This window comes from Triticum urartu, chromosome 6A (genome assembly GCF_056163025.1).
Source record: "Triticum urartu cultivar PI428250 chromosome 6A, HENAU_Tu73, whole genome shotgun sequence".
NCBI classification, from domain to species: domain Eukaryota; kingdom Viridiplantae; phylum Streptophyta; class Magnoliopsida; order Poales; family Poaceae; genus Triticum; species Triticum urartu.
The window spans coordinates 334634600-334651515 of NC_141878.1; positions in this window are offsets into that span (position 1 = coordinate 334634600).

Consider the following 16916-nt stretch of genomic DNA (forward strand, 5'->3'; position numbering starts at 1 on the left):
TAGATATGAGTTATAATGGTTTACCTTGCATGCCAACATGCTATTGAGATGGTTGTGATGTGGTATAATAGGGTGGTATCCTCCTCTGAATGATTTAAGTGACTTGATTTGGCACATGTTCGCGCATGTAGTTGAAACAAAATCAACATAGCCTTCACGATATTTATATTCATGGTGGATTATATCCTACTCTTGCTTGCATTCGGTGTTGATTAATTTTAATGCATGTTCATGACTGTTGTCGCTCTCTAGCTGGTCGCTTCCCAGTCTTTTGCTAGCCTTCACCTATACTAAGCGGGAATACTGCTTGTGCATCCAAACTCCATAAACCCCAAAGTTATTCCATATGAGTCCACTATACCTACCTATATACGGTATCAACCTGCCGTTCCAAGTAAATTTGTATGTGCCAAACTCTAAAACTTCAAATAAATATCCTATTTTGTATGCTCGAATAGCTCATGTATCAACTAGGGATGTCTGTATCTTCCATGTTAGGCGGGTTATTCTCAAGAGGAGTGGACTCCGCTCCTCACTCACGAGATAAATGGGTGGTCATCGGGACTCTTGTTAGTTTGAGGCCCTCGTTGTTTCGAGCAAGCCATGGATTGATGCTTGTTGGTTGAAGGGGGAGTATAAAATTTACCATTCTATTTGGGAACTGCCTATAATGTGTGTAGCATGGAAGATATCGCCATCTCTTGGTTGTTATGTTGACAATGAAAGTATACCGCTCAAAATATTATTCACCTCTGTTTCAAAACCGAGCTCTGGCACCTCTACAAATCCCTGCTTCCCTCTACGAAGGGCCTATCTATTTACGTTTATGCTGAGTCATCATCCTCTTATTAAAAAGCACCAGTTGGAGAGCACTGTTGTCATTTGCATTCATTATTGTTAGTTTACATTGAGTATGACTTGACTGGATCTCTTTTACCATGAATTACAATGTCTAGTCAGTCCTTGGTCTTTAAAGGTGCTCTGCATTTATGTTTTGCGGTCTCAGAAAGGGCTAGCGAGATACCACCTTGTTATATCATATTATGATTCTTTTGAGAAAGTGTTGTCATCCGAGATTTATTATTATTGCTCGCTAGTTGATTATGCTATTGATATGAGTAAACTTGAGACCTATGCATTATTGTGAGAGTGGTTAGTTATAATCTGTGCTGAAAACTTGAATGCTGGCTTTACATATTTACAACAACAAGAGCAAACAGAGTTTGTAAAAGTTTTTCTTTATCACCTTCAGTTTGTCAACTAAATTGCTTGAGGACAAGCAAAGGTTTATGCTTGGGGGAGTTGATACGTCTCCAATGTATCTACTTTTCTAAACACTTTTGCCCTTGTTTTGGACTCTAACTTGCATGATTTGAATGGAACTAACCCGGACTGATGCTGTTTTCAGCAGAATTACCATGGTGTTATTTATGTGCAGGAGCAAACGTTCTCGGAATGACCTGAAACTTCACGGAGCCACTTTTCAGAAAAAAAGAAAAATACCTGCAAAAGATGAAGGCCAGGGGGCCCACCACCTCTCCACGAGGGTGGGGGCGCGCCCCCTACCTCGTGGGCCCCCTGTTGCCTCTCCGACTCCAACTTCATATATTGAGTTTCGGGGAGAATAAAATCAGAGAGAAGAAATCATCGCGTTTTACGATACGGAGCCGCCGCCAAGCCCTAAAACCTCTCGGGAGGGCTGATTTGGAGTCCGATCGGGGCTCCGGAGAGGGGAATCCGTCGCCATCGTCATCATCAACCATCCTCCATCACCAATTTCATGATGCTCACCGTCGTGCGTGACTAATTCCATCGTAGGCTTGCTGGACGGCGATGGGTTGGATGGGATCTATCATGTAATCGAGTTAGTTTTGTTAGGGTTTGATCCCTAGTGTCCACTATTTTCTGAGATTGATGTTGCTATGACTTTGCTATGCTTAATGCTTGTCACTAGGGCCCGAGTGCCATGATTTCAGATCTGAAACTATTATGTTTTCATCAATATATGAGTGTTCTTGATCCTATCTTTCAAGTCTATAGTCACCTATTATGTGTTATGATCTGTTAACCCTGAAGTGACAATAATCGGGATACTTACCGGTGATGACCGTAGTTTGAGGAGTTCATGTATTCACTATGTGCTAATGCTTTGTTTCGGTTCTCTATTAAAAGGAGGCCTTAATATCCCTTAGTTTCGGTAAGGACCCCGCTGCCACGGGAGGGTAGGACAAACGATCTCATGCAAGTTCTTTTCCATAAGCACGTATGACTATGTTCGGAATACATGCCTACATTATATCAATGAACTTGAGCTTGTTCTCTGTCACCATAGCTTATGACTGTTACATGATGAACCGCATCCGGCATAATTCTCCATCACTGATTCGTTGCTTACGATCTTTCCACATATTATTCTTCACTTATTTACTTTCCCGTTGCTATTTCTATCATCACTACAAAATACCAAAAACATTACTTTTACTATTGTTACGTTTTGCTACTGTTACCACTACTATCATATTACTTTGCTACTAAATATTTTGCTGCAGATATTAAGTTTCCAGGTGTGGTTGAATTGACAACTCAGCTGCTAATACTTGAGAGTATTCTTTGGCTCCCCTTGGGTCAAATCAATAAATTTGGGTTGAATACTTTACCCTCGAAAACTGTTGTGATCCCCTATACTTGCGGGTTATCACCCGGCCGTCTTGCTCCTCACTTCACTCACTCACTCAACCTAACTCTTCCACATGGATCTCACTCTTGGCGCCGTTGTCGCCTCTGACTTAGCATCCTATTCATGTTGTCCTCTTGAATGCCCTCATCGCTCCACTGTCCTCTTTGTTTCCCCTGTCGGCCCCGCCGTCACCGTCACCATGGGATCCGGTACGATCTCATCGTCCTTGCCGTCACCCACACCATTGGCCGCGACCACCACCGACATCCACGGTCGTGGTCACCACCCACATTGGTAGGACTACGTGGGTTATGGGGTTATGGCTAGGGTTTGTAGATTGTAGATTGCTTGTGATTCGTATTGTGTTCTATTACATTTTCTTGTTGCTAGGGTTATGACTAGAGTAGGCAGATCATAAATTGTATGCACTTTTCATTCGTAGATTGTTCATAGGGATTCATAGTAAGAGCACAGGTACGCGTTGGTGCTATACAAATGGTTTTTAACCCCTTTCCGTGACGGTGTTCGGAACCGTCTGCAACTGAGTGCCACCGATAGGGGGTCCTTCCAACACGACCTAGAAACCGTTGGGGATATGCCCTGCTGGCACACACGCTCGGCAAAATGAGGTCGTGTGCGACCGGCGAGCGCTCAAATACAGAAATACACACAGTAGAGCTAAAAAATACAATTATACAGGAAAAATTGTTTCCGGTCGCAAGTACATCCCACATAGTCAGTCCCCCCTAAATGTTTCTGTTTTTATGTACATCCCACACAGTCGCTCCAAGGAAAACGTTTCCGTTCACAGGTACATCACACACAATTTTCCCCGTTAAATCGTTTGTGATAGCGTTGCCATTGCACATGATATTAACAATTTTATCATTTGCATTATTGAATGCATCACACATGGTGCGTAGAAGAAACTGTGTGGCATAGGTTGTCCATCACACATAGTTTTTTATGTGGTAAACGTTTGCCCAAGGTGGCCTAACACAAACAGTTTTCAAGAGGATGTCGTGTGTGCAGTGGAGATTGATCGCACATGTAGTGGATCCTAGAAACATTTCTGATCTCCACGTCTATCGCAAACGTTTCGCTTTCGCATACCGTGTGCAGTGTAAACCCTAATTAATACCTAATTAAAAAATCACATGTTTTGAATTTGAAAGTAGGCAATCTCTTATTTCATGTCCAACCATCTTTATTACAAATATAGGTTCCACCACGAATGCATAATTCAATGCATAGGTACATATACTAAAGAACTACAGAAGCACCAAGTAAAGAATGATGAACCATAATTGTACTAAAGACTGTAAAGAGAGAGGCGAAAGACATTCTGGTTGCTAGAGATGGTGAAGCGGAATGCCCATATTGTGCCCTCCTCCATGCGTAATGCGCGCACGACTCTAGGCAAACCCCTTGTGATGGCTACCCATCCATCCTTCACAGTCTTCATTACGATTTAACGATGCTCATTGTAGTCTGGATGAAATACTTTAACCTTCATTGTGTGTCGACCAATCATGTACTTTGCGAGGTAATCTTGAATGAAGTGCCTCGGGAACCACTGCGAACGAAAAATATTCAAACATTGTTGTCTAACAACTCATTATGGGCAGTAAAAAGAGAAGGCTGCATAGTTTGTAGTTACCATCCTACAACTCACTATTGTGTTGGATAGAGCATAAACAAATAATTTGCTTGCCACCATTCGTATCTTTTTGCTAATAATCCCTACCAGTTTCCTCACTTGATGCTTGTTGATGAATATCTCATTGCCCCATATGCAAAAAGGGTCGATGTGTGGATCCTTGCCAAGGGAATATGTACATACAAGCAACAAGTCAATATTAGAAGCTAACAAGTGTCCAGGCCTGGATCTATATGCGCTACATTATGGAACGACAGGGGGAGTACAAGCCGAGGGATGAAGCTAACCTCGGCGGAAAATGGTGGCCACTCCCGTTGTTGTCCTGCATAAGTAGTGGAAAGGCATGATAAGTACAACAACCTTAACATCAAAAATAAAAATAAAAGGTAAACAACAACATCTCCAAATGATAGCTTGAATGTGTTGGTTTCAGCATGATGTTAAAGCAGATATAAAATTGAAGGCAATGTTACTGACAGCAGGCTTAACAGCCATCAAATATTGCAATTCAAACTAGTATTGTTGAAAATGAATAGAACGTAGGTAATGCTTAAACATCACACAGGATAAATGTGTAAAACTGAAATAAAGGGCATGTGTTAACTACACTAGGAATAACTGGAACCAAATGTGTAAAACTGGTATTGATGTAGTCGAGCGGCACAGTTCCGACTTGCACATAATGAACAACACATTGTGAATGATTGAAATAAACAAGGCATAAATGACCAGTATAACAACCAAATATAGCCATGGAAAACTGGATAGAGTCTCACTGCAACCAACCTAACAAGCAAATACAGATAAACATGTCATATGCTTGAAAACTGGACAAATGCTCACTCCAACCAACCTAACAAGCAGATACAGATAAACAAGGCATCTGCTTGATAACTAGACAAATGCTAAAAAAGCAACGTAACAACCAAATACAGATAAACAAGGCATCTACTTGATAACTGGACAACTGCTCACTGCAACCAAACTAAGAACCAAATACATAGAAACAAGGCATTTCCTCCATAACTGGAAAAATGCTCACTCCAACCAACCTAACAACCAAATACAGATAAACAAGGCATCTGCTCACTATAAACAACCAAATATAGCCATTTGTGAAACCGAAGTGGATAATTCATATTTAAACATCACATAGCCCTATTGAACAATACATTTTTGCATAAATGAAATAATTAAACACGGCACAGTTAAAGAACCGCACGGCAAATGCTACTACACCAAAGGGTACGAGTTGGCAAGCTAGAAAAGGTAAGATTTGCTAATAGAATGATGCCTCACATTTCATGGATGGGATCCTTCCAGTTGGAAGAGGACAGACCCATGGTGCGTTCTCTGATGTTACAGATGGGCTGTTTCACCTTAGAAGAACCATCATGGGTGCCCTCCTCATGGTCGTGGTCATGGTCGATGAGATCTGACTTGGCAATTGAGGATCCCAAGCTGCCGCCATAGAACGTGTCCTTCAGAAATGACAAAAAGGGCTCGATGGCGTATAAAGATCGCAAATCCTTGAACGCTTGGCGGAGGAGATCAGTGGCAGGGCCATCGACGAGATCGATGGCGGTTAAACCAGAGGGGTTGTGGATGGACCACTTAACTTGTGACATGGCCCGTGTGAAGCCTTTGCTATCAACGAGCTTGATGTCGCAGCCAGGTTTCCCGAGATATAGTAATATGCTAGCCCGCTGACACAAAGCCTTCGACATGGCAACTTAGTCAACGTCTTCGCCGGCTTCCGTAGCGACGTGTTGCTCCAGGATCGATAGGTCAGGGCAAACGGCAACCACCTCACCAACGTCCGTCGGAGAGGCCGTGATAAACCTCTTCTTGGACAAACACTCGTCGGGCTCCCTGGGATACGTGGTCGAGCTTGGGCTTCGACATTCTAGAGCAGGGGATGTGGATGTGGCGGGGGGGACACCGCAGGCCTCATCTAAAACTCTGGGGAGTGGGGCGATAGTATGGGAATCGCTGGGTAACCTGAACTTTATTATCTAAGCTAGGAGGAACGGGCAGACCTGTCGGATGTGGGGTTCCGGCAAACCCTTAAGGCTCGAACACTGGGGTGCATGCGAAGTCTTTCCTTCCCACCAATCGATGCCCTAGCTCACTAAGATCTCGCGGACGAACTCGACGAACTCGCAACACAGAAAGACACAAGATTTATACTGGTTCAGGCCACCGTTGATGGACTCCACACCCTTATGTTTGTTTCCGCTGAGACTTATGAGGTATATATCAGTTTTACGTTATTTATACATGTGATTGCACTTTGATATATACATTGATGTACTGTGTGTGCCAGCATACCGATCCAGGGATGGCACGGATACACAGAGGCTTGACCGTTTGAGGTCGAGTCGCTATAGAGATGGTAGGTTTATCCCGAGCGAGGCGGCCGGCGAGTGCGCTGCTTATCCTGCGCGGGGAAAGCGGGAGGTTGAAGACGATGGGCTAGGCAGCGGGCCCCGCTAGCAGTGGCGGTGGGTGAGAGCAAGCGGGGGAAGAGGGGCACGGGCGAGCGAGGCGTAAGCCTTCGGGCACTGGTGGTCGGGCGCGGGCAGGCCTGGGGCTGGGCCGGTTGGGTCGCTCCTGGGCCGAACTGGCCGGCTGGTTCGCCCCTGGGCCGAACACTGTTTCGGTCCAGGAGGTGTGTTTTAAAAAAAACAAAGGAAAACTGCAACAGAAGTAAATTAAATAAAAATTATACATAGTCATATCATATACCAAAATTATCATAAAAATACTAAGAATAAGGTGAACTATTTTACAAGTTCAAATAAAATCCAAAATAAATCATAAAAGTCAAACAATGCTACTGTTGCATTTAAAATCAATAAAAATCATTTCTAAAATAGCCAAATGATTTCAAAGTTATTTTCTCCTAATTTTCTATTGAAGGGAATCATTTTAACCGTATTTCCATTTATTTATTTATTTTAGGAGAAAAATAATTTGAATATAAAACTAAATAACTCCCAAGATGATTTGAATTTGGAATTTCAAACAACTTCGAATGGAAAATGAGTTCCAAATAACTTCAAAGTGACTTCCAAATTATTTATTTGAAACTCCCAACTCTCTTTCTTCAAATATGAAGAAGTCATTTTATCTTCCCTCATGAATTCATTGAGTTGCTTAAAGTTTCTAAGTTTGAAATATTTCAAAATGGAATTCAAATCATTTTCAAACCCCTTTTCATTTCTTTAAATGGAAGAGGTCATATTATCTTCACTCTAGGGTTTTGTAATGAAATGAATTTGAACTCAGGGAGATCAAAATGCAAGATGAAAGTTTTGGGAAAGTCCTTTTATTCCCTCTCATTCAACTTTCAAAAAGTTTCAATTTCCACTTAGTTTCACACAAAAATCAAACAAACAATCACAATTATTTATTTCATATAACATTCCAAAATTTAGAATTTTGGGATGTTACAAACTACCACCCTTAAAATGAATCTCGTCCTCGAGATTCGGAGAGGCTAGAAAGAAGGTTAGGTTTGGGGTCTCCTTGAAAATCCATTCATCAACACATGGTATGGGGTGCTACCACCCTTAGAAGTATGGTCATGGTTCCAACAAAAATCATGTACTCCATCCTTTGCATTAGCGGTGTCGGTCTTCTCCTACTCCTTGGAGTAACTCTTTTTTAAGGCTCTTCAATTAAGGGCATGACCTTTTCCTCAAAATCTTGAGTCCTTGCATCGAAATATGATCCTTCCGAGACTGGGTTTTCTTAGCTGTCAGGCTGTCGCCAATGCTAAACAACTATCGAAAATCTCATGGTGGTCGACAATTAATGGTTCCTCCTGCAGGAAATGGGTCTGGGCTGAACCTCACCGCATAACCTATGATTGGCAATAGGTGCCTGTACAGGGTTTCCATCATCCTGCCATTCTAAGGCTTTTGGCTTGTCGTGTCGACACTCTTCTAGGGTTTTAAGGCTCTCTGATTTTCCATCAACATATGCTAGCTCATGATAGAAGTCTCCGGTATGGGGGCCAATCCATCCCGTACTTGAATCATTACCACAAACGTAGATAGTGAATCACGTATTCTAACACTTGGGCATCCTCACAAGCATTGCAGAACTTCTCTTCTCCATGAACTGGGTCCGGATAAATCTATTGGTTCTGCAAGCCAAACAAAACCTCTATCATTTCTTCACAACTCTCGGTTTTACGTAACCTCCAATGGAACGTCTGCTGATGAACTCACAGCTTCTTCCAGAATTCTTTTCTTCAACAAGATTGTGCTTGTTTCCTTATCAAATCCTGGGTCTTGTGGTTATGGAACACTTCAACACTGGTATAACTTTAACTCATCCTTGGAGCTACTATTGTTCCATATTCCAACATTACATCTCCTTTAAATCCAATATCACTTCCTTCCTGCCTACTCTTGGGGTAACCATCATTACTAAAACAAACTCCAACTCATTTGTCCAAACTCCAACTTTATATGGAACAACATTTTCCTTTCCATTGGTCAATTGTTCACACAGACAAGTATCGCCAAAAAAATGCACTGGTTCATCCATAATTCATATTCTCTTCATATCAAATCCTTTATTACATCCTTAACCACTACTCAAAACTCAAATTTCAAAAGTACTCTATTACAAAAGCTGCCATCCACATAGTTTGGTATGGTCAAGCATTACTTCCATCTTTATTCATTTGCCCTTCTTGAAGATGCTTCAGTCCCACTAGAATTGTGCGATGTGATCCTTCAAATCATCGATGTTTTGCTTCATCGTGGTGGCCATGAGCTTCATCTCCATCATCTGTGCATGCACCTCCCTCAGGTATTCTTGAGTGTGACAGAGTCTTGCTTCTAGTATTTCCCCAATCTAACGTATAGCTTCCATAGCAGGTTCACGAACAGAGTCGAAGAATGTTGCTCGTGGTACTCGAGAAATGAAAAAGTATTGCCCCATAGTCTTTGGGCAAACTCCCTTCACACGGTGGAGGTGTACCTCCACGTACCAAAGTTCAACTCCATTCTCCATGAAAGGATAACCCTTGTAGACTGCATCTCCTTCAAGATGAATATGCTTCATCATGTCCTTCAGCATTTTTGGGTAATCCTGATCACTAGTCAGGGTCATGATCATTTCCGGGCCCTTGAGAAAAGACTCATAAAGGGTTGTCATCTGCAGGCATAAGATAGAAGGGGTACTCAGTATAATGTATGTATTTCCTCGGGTGAAATGTGGTTGTTTTTCTGGGAAAAGTTTGGGGTTAGCTTGTCCATGGGTTCGAGGTTTTAGTCTGGGTGAGATAATGACAGAGGCATTCACAATCAACAACTCATAACATTTCACATGAGATTCCAACACCTCAACTTTTATTGCTTCACGAGCTATTACAATTTCCATTTCATAACTCAACTCAACACCCCCAACGAAAATAAAAGTGCATTCCAACTTTATTACATGCTTTATTCCAATATCAAGATCTCAACTACTCTGCTCATGCTCTCCTCGGGTCTGAACATTCTTTGGCAAAATGTCCTACTCCCTTGCAGCATAAACAAATGACTTCAGACAAATCCAGGGGCTTCCTGGTGGTTATCTTGGCTCCTTGGGTTCTTGGCTTCCTTGTTGGGCATTTGCTAGCGTAATGACCTAAATCCTTGCACCTGTAACAAGTGATTTGACTCGGGTCCTTTTCTGCAGAAACTGGGTTGTTCTGGGGATACATGCTCTTTCTCTTCCTAGACTTCTTCATTCTAATCAATTCTTCTATCTCATCTGGATTAAACTCCACTTCTTCTATTGGGAAGTCTCCCAGATACTCTTGGTTTTCCTTCATGCAATATTGTGAAAAATGTCCTTCTTCTCCACATGAATAGCAAGCATTGGAGTAAAATCGGTTTAGGCTTTCTCCATTAGGGTCGTCAACATCTTCTTTCATCACCGGTTTTCTTAAACTTTCCCTGAGGGCTTCTTTCACGGCTTCCTTCTGCTGCTTGGTAATTTCTTGTACCTTGGGATAAATATGACACTGGGCAAGGTAGTGCATAGTTCCTTCACACAAGAAACAAGTAACCTTCATGGTTGGACATTCTTCAGCTTGGTGATTTCCTTCACAATGAGGGCATCCATCGTTGTGTTCTTCATGGGTATGTCCTATCTCACCACAAATCTTGCATGCACAAGGTTTCTTCATTTTATTGCCATAGGGCTTTTGAATGAGACGAGATCTTAGTAGAGTCATCTTGAATTACTCCCAAGTTTTTGCTCCGTTACATCCTTGTATGGCCTGATGCATTTTCCACCAGGTTGTAGCACTTTTTGTAAAGTACTGAAGAGCGTATTGAACCTCATACTTCCTTGTAACCAAATTGCTCCTGAAGTGATTATCCATGCTTTGAATACATAGTTCTGCCTCAAACTGAGTGATTGGTTCAGAGAATGCAAGTCCATCTTCATTCATCATCTATTGGGTCCAAGGGTTTCGGGATGAGATAAGAGGGATAGAGAGATACACACAATACACACAATATAGTTTTGAAAATAAGTTTTATTTGTGGCTGTTAGGAAAAACATCAAACAATGACAACTCACAAACATCACATCTAACGTAAGTATACAACAGGGGTTTGGTCCTCTAAAGTTCATATAAATCTTGGAATTCTTCAGTGTCTTCAAATTCTTCAATTCTTCGGAGGCTTCGACTATTGTAGCTTCAACTCTTCTAATGTATGGTGAAGTCTGATATCTTGTCGTTCTCGGAGTGGTCTCATCAGTTGATCCTCCGTGTGGTAAAAGGGAAAAGGGGTATTGTCTAACTATTTGGGGTAAAAGGAAAGATTTGTTAAAGCTTGGAAAAGAAGAGAGGTAAAGGATCTTTTTGAAAATTAAGTTTTAGAGAAATCCTTTCCTATGGGCTTTCCAATTTCTAGGGTCACGTCCTACAGTCAACATGTGCTCCGATACCATCTCTGTAGCGACCCAACCTCAAATGGTGAAGCCTCTGTGTATTCGTGCCATCCCTGGATCAGTATGCTGGCACACACAGTACATCAATGTATATATCAAAGTGCAATCACATGTATAAATAACGTAAAACTGATATATACCTCATAAGTCTCAGCGGAAACAAACATAAGGGTGTGGAGTCCATCAACGCCAACGGCAAGTTGAGTGTAGACCGTAACCCTACAACGTAACTCTTACTCGTCGTAGAAAAATCCCTGCAACATAAGACGTTGCAGCCATGTAGGTCAGTACATTGAATGTACTAGCAACTCACATCATAAGAATAATGAACCTATTTATACATGCAATTTGGCTGGTGGAAAGCTCTAAGTTTAGTTTTTGCATAAAGCTAGTTTTTCCCTACAATAAAAGATATCATTCTACCACTACTTTACAGCATACGATGAGTTGGTAAACCCAACTTAATCCATTCCCAAGGTTTCATTTAAAACCAAACTATTTAATTAAGAGTGATGAGATCTCCCAGCATTTCCACTACTAGATGCTCAAGTTGTCCGTAACCAGGGACACAGCTAATCGATTAGGTTTTAACACTCTGCAGAGGTTTGCGCACTTTTCCCCACAAGACTCGATCGCCTCCCTTGAAGTTCTCGCACTGCCTGGCGTTTGAGAACAGGATGACCGAGACATAGTCTTTTGAAAATGTTCCCCCTTAACCCACGGATAGGCCGGTAAACCTACATCATTCTACATCTAGTAGCCCATCCCGGAAGGGGTCACACTAACTACTCAACTAAGCCAGAGCCCATATTGGCTTGTGGCTGCACACGTAAGCTTCTAGACATGAGAATACGATTGATCTCTTTGAGCCTGGGCGACCGACCACTAGTGGTGCACCACATGGATTAACCATGCATGCTCCCACTGTACTTCGCCACCATTCCAACCAAATACCGCCCAGGTAGTTCATTTACAAGTCTTGGTCCTGATCAATACTTTGTCACTCATGTCTCACCCTGAACACTTCCCAATTCCATGTCTACACTTGGCGAGGCAAAAATAAACTTACACGTTGGTGACAAGGATGTATAGGTTAGACCTACCTCAAATGAACTACTAGGTAACGGCATAGCCATCTGGCAACAATAAATCCTACCATGCAATCCTACCTCAAAGGACTAAGTGCATAATAAAAACATCGGTAAATGGAAGAATGGTCAAATGTGAACTTGCCTGGTAATAGTTGATGAAGATTATATCGCTCTCAGAAATTTACTTAATAGAGCTATTCGTCACTCTCCGATGAAAATCTATAAGGTCAAACATTGCACTCACATAAGCAATCATTTCAGACAACCAAGAAGAACATGCAAAGCAAAAGTCTTGGAAAACCAAATGAACATTCAACCCACTTAACTAGCATGGAAATATCCTAAATGCAAAACAACATGTGACATAGGGTGCAAAGATGTGATGTGTACTAAAGTGCATACATGGCATACTAATAAAACTATCATGGACAGAATCTAATGTGTGTGAAAAATTAGTGTGACAAAGGTCCAGGTGATAGGGTTTGGCTACGGTGACATGGTGCAAAAAGAATCACGTCAATCGGAGCTACGGTTTAGGAGATATGGCCATTTGAAGTTTGAATTCAAATCTGAATAAATTCAAATTTTAATCAAACAAAAGTTTACAAAGATGACACAACTGGATAGATCTAATCAATACGAAGAATTTGCCGTTGGTTTCATCGAATTTGGAGTTATGGTTAAATAGTTGTGGCTAAACTAAAATCAGGGACTAATCTGCTAATTTTAGGGACTAGATGGTGAAACAGAAAACAAACTAAACTATGAACAGGTCCTTGACCATGTGGCAGATTCCTACTGGTCGAGCAGCATTCGCTGCGGAAGCTATTCGGCGAACGGCCGCTACCTAAGCAAAACAGCTACCACGGCTAAAAATGAAAACCGGAGACCGGTTTTTAACTAAACCGCACGGTTTATTTAAAACCGTGGTTAACCGACCTAATTCTAGTAAATAAATAAAAAAATTAAACTAAATGAACGAGGTGGGAGGCTCGGCTTACAGCGGCGATGTCGACGAGCAGGAGACGACGGCGCTGGTGACGGGCGGCGGTGCTCCTCGGCGGCGGGGGAGATGACGGACGGGACGGGTGCGTTGTGGGCGGCCCGATGGTGGAGGCGGCTCGTGTCAGGGACGTCGGGGTCATGCTGCGCGGAGACGGCGGCTCCGTGCTCTGGCGAGGACGCAGGTCATCGGGGCGACGTCTTTGGCTGTCCCTAGGGGCAAAAAAATGTCAACGGGATGCGTAAGGACTCGGTTAGTGTCTTGGTGAAGAAGAACGGGGTCGAGGCAGCCTCACGGATGGCAGAACGGAGCGGCGAGGTAGCTTCGGCCGGTGAGATCCAAACGACGAAGGCGGCGACTGTGAGCGGCGAGGGGGCGAGACGGAGGGCATAATGGAGAGAGGGGCTCGAGGGCTCTTTATAGGCGCAGCTAGGAGGTGCGGGGCTGCGGGATAAGGTTTATCCCGAGCGAGGTGGCCGGCGAGTGTGCTGCTTATCCTGCACGGGGAAAGCGGGAGGTTGAAGACGATGGCCTAGGCAGCGGGCCCCGCTGGCAGTGGCGGTGGGAGAGAGCGAGTGAGGGAAGAGGGGCATGGGCGAGCGAGGCGTAAGCCTTCGGGCGCTGGTGGTCGGGCGCGGGCAGGCCTGGGGCTGGGCCGGTCTTGTGGCTCCTGGGCCGAACTGGCCGGCTGGTTCGCCCCTGGGCCGAACACTGTTTCGGTCCAGGAGGAGTGTTTTCAAAAAAAACAAAAGAAAACTACAGCAGAAGTAAATTAAATAAAAATTATACATAGTCATATCATATAGCAAAATGATCATAAAAATACCAAGAATAAGGTGAACTATTTTACAAGTTCAAAAAAAATCGAAAATAAATCATAAAAGTCAAACAATGCTACTATTGCATTTAAAATCAATAAAAATCATTTTTAAAATAGCCAAATGATTTCAAAGTTATTTTCTCCTAATTTTCTATTGAAGGGAATCATTTTAACCGTATTTCCATTTATTTATTTATTTTAGGAGAAAAATAATTTGAATATAGAACTGAATAACTCCAAAGAGGATTTGAATTTGGAATTTCAAACAACTTCAAATGGAAAATGAGTTCCAAATAACTTCAAAATGACTTCCAAATTATTTATTTGAAACTCCCAACTCTCTTTCTTCAAATATGAAGAAGTCATTTTATCTTCCCTCATGAACTCATTGAGTTGCTTAAAGTTTCTATGTTTGAAATATTTCAAAATGGAATTCAAATCATTTTGAAACCCCTTTTCATTTCTTTAAATGGAAGAGGTCATATTATCTTCACTCTAGGGTTTTGTAATGAAATGAATTTGAACTCAGGGAGATCAAAATGCAAGATGAAAGTTTAGGGAAAGTCCTTTTATTCCCTCTCATTCAACTTTCAAAAAGTTTCAATTTCCACTCAGTTTCACACAACAATCAAACAAACAATCACAATTATTTATTTAATATAACATTCCAAAATTTAGAATTTTGGGATGTTACATCATCCCTACAAAATCATATGGTTTAGTCATGTTTCATTTTCGTCACACAAGAATGCTCTGATCATGCACAACCCCGATGAGAAGCCAAGAAATTGTTCCATACTTTAGTAATCTCAAACCAATAAACTTTCACGCAATATATGAGCGCGGGCCATGGACACAGCACTATGGGTGGAATAGAATATAATGAGGGGGGTTATGTGGAGAAGACAAAAATGAGAAAGTCTCACATCAATGAGGCCAATCAATGGGCTATGGAGATGCCCACCGATTGATGTTAATGCAAGGAGTAGGGATTGCCATGCAACGGATGCACTAGAGATATAAATGTATGAAAGATCAACAATAGAAACTAGTGGGTGTGCATCCAACTTGCTTGCTCATGAAGACCTAGGGCACTTGAGGAGGCCCATTGTTGGAATATACAAGCCAAGTTCTATAATGAAAAATTCCCACTAGTATATGAAAGTGACAAAACAAGAGACTCTCTAACATGAAGATTAAGGTGCTACTTTGAAGCACAAGTGTGGCAAAGGATAGTAACATTGTCCCTTCTCTCTTTTTCTCTCATTATTTTTTTGGGCCTTATCCTTTTTTATGGCCTTTTTTTATTCCTCACTTGGGACAATGCTCTAGAAAATGATGATCATCACACTTCTATTTATTTACAACTCAATGATTACAACTCGATACTAGAACAAAAGATGACTCTATATGAATGCCTCCGGCGGTGTACCGGGATATGCAATGGACCAAGAGTGACATGTATGAAAGAATTATGAACAGTGGCTTTGCCACGAATACTATGTCAACTACATGATCATGCTAAGCAATATGACAATAATGAATGTGTCATGATGAACGGAATGATGGAAAGTTGCATGGCAATATATCTCGGAATGGCTATGGAAATGCCATAATAGGTAGGTATGGTGGTTGTTTTGAGGAAGATATAAGGAGTTTTATGTGTGAAAGAGCGTATCATATCACGGGGTTTGGATGCACCGGCAAAGTTTGCGCCAACTCTCAATGTGAGAAAGGGCAATGCACGGTACCGAAGAGGCTAACAAGGATGGAAGGGTGAGAGTGCGTATAATCCATGGACTCAACATTAGTCATAAAGAACTCACATACTTATTGCAAAAATCTACAAGTTATCAAAAACCTCGGTACTACGCACATGCTCCTGGGGGGATAGATTGGTAGGAAAAGACCATCGCTCGTCCCCGACCGCCACTCATAAGGAAGACAATCAAATAACACCTCATGTTTCAAATTTGTTGCATAACGTTTACCATACGTGCATGCTACGGGACTTGAAAACTTCAACACAAGTATTTCTCAATTTCACAACTACTCAACTAGCACGACTTTGATATTATTACCTCCATATCTCAAACAATCATCAAGCATCAAACTTCTCTTAGTATTCAAAACACTCTTAAGAAAATTTTACTAACTTTGAATACCTAGCATATTAGGATTTTAAGAAAATTACCATGATATTAAGACTCTCAAAATAATCTAAGTGAAGCATGAGAGATCAATATTTTCTATAAAACAAATCCACCATCGTGCTCTGAAAGATATAAGTGAAGTACTATAGCAAAACTATATAACTCAAAAGATATAAGCGAAGCACATAGAGTATTCTAGCAAATTCCAAATCATGTATGACTCTCTCAAAAGGTGTTTACAGCAAGGATGATTGTGGTAAACTAAAAAGTAAAGAATCAAATCATACAAGACGCTCCAAGCAAAACCCATATCATGTGGCGAATAAAAATATAGCTCCAAGTAAAGTTACCGATAGAAGTAGACGAAAGAGGGGATGCATTCCGGGGCATCCCCGAGCTTTGGCTTTTAGGTGTCCTTAGATTATCTTGGGGGTGCCATGGGCATCCCCAAGCTTAGTCTCTTGCCACTCCTTGTTCCATAATCCATCAAATATTTACCCAAAACTTGAAAACTTCACAACACAAAACTCAAAGTAGAAAATCTCG